At 40.5% G+C, this 1,357-nt stretch overlaps 1 long non-coding RNA gene across 1 annotated transcript in view; it reads right to left on the reverse strand.

Moving 5' to 3' along the window:
• LOC101850433 overlaps positions 1-1,357 on the reverse strand; it is a 40,456-nt gene that overhangs the window by 374 nt on the left and 38,725 nt on the right. The window lies entirely within an intron of this gene.

Consider the following 1,357-nt stretch of genomic DNA (forward strand, 5'->3'; position numbering starts at 1 on the left):
ATATAAAAAATTAAAATAACAGGGCTATCCTGTGAAAACGCAAGCGATTATTTCGTAATAATCACAGAGTTAAACAGAGTTCTTTATTAATAGTGAGATAGCGATAACGACAACAACAACAACAACAACAAAAACAAATAATAATATGAAACCAAAACTCAAACCACAAAATGCACGCACCCATCCTCTCGGAGTTCAGTTCACCTTACACAATTTCACTGACAATTTCACTGACAACAAGCAAACTCCTTCAAAAATTGTTCCATTTTACACTCGCATTCCAGCCTTCCACACCACACGTCAAAACAGACACCCCAACCCCCACCCCCACCCCACCCCCACCCCCTATGTCTCAACATGCCAGCCAAGAAAACGGAAGACCACTGCTCATCAAAGACCTATGACCCTGCAGGAAAAAAAGAGAAACCCATCGAAGGTTCAGATAAGATAACAGAACTTTTTGACATTTCGAGAGGTTTATGTCAAGAAACTGATATATTAAATGTATACGTCTAAGAACCAGCTAGACCTTGACCTAATATTGCTTCCCCCTTCAACGTATCGTCGCCTCAGAACTATTTTGTCCAAAGTGCACTCTACTTTAGTACATTTTGGACAGAATACTTCTGAAGTCACGATATCTAACGACACAAGAGGAGGAAGGAAAAGTGAAATAAAAAGATATACACCAAAGCCACTCAATCTTTTCGTAAACGTGGGAGAAATTCAAATACACTTAGACATAATTCTTGTCCTTTCTACAGAGGGAAGAGTTTACACAACCCCTGCTAATTGTAATTGCATTTAGACGGGAAAATAATTGAGCCTCATCGACATGAAATCAGACTCTCGTTAAAATCATGAAATCCAAGATGCAGACATTTTTTCCTCGGTCCACAATCTTCATCCACTTTATACTTTTTTTTCCTTAACACATTTTATTTCCATTTTAAAACACATCAGTTTGTGAATTTTGCTTGGAGGGGGGGGGGTAATCAAAAAATATAAATGTGCAGTTTCCTGGACGTTCAAGCTTCGGGGCTCACCAACTTTGGCTGCCACTTACTAATTTCCTTTACCTCTGACACTCGGACTAGACGACCTTTACCTCCTGCAATCGCAAGTAATCCCAACTTTATTCAAAATAGATTAGAGTTTCTTTTTTCACCAATAGCAGGAGAAAATTGACGAGAGGCTGAAAACAGAAACGGGGCGCAATAATATGAGATAAATAGATTCAGAAAGACAGATGGACACACACACACGCGCGCGCGCGCCACACACACAGAGAGAGAGAGAGAGAGAGAGAGAGAGAGAGAGAGAAAGAAAGAGAGGGGAGGAGGAGGAGGGGGAGGAG

Source organism: Aplysia californica, unplaced genomic scaffold, assembly GCF_000002075.1.
Source record: "Aplysia californica isolate F4 #8 unplaced genomic scaffold, AplCal3.0 scaffold00556, whole genome shotgun sequence".
Taxonomy (NCBI): domain Eukaryota; kingdom Metazoa; phylum Mollusca; class Gastropoda; order Aplysiida; family Aplysiidae; genus Aplysia; species Aplysia californica.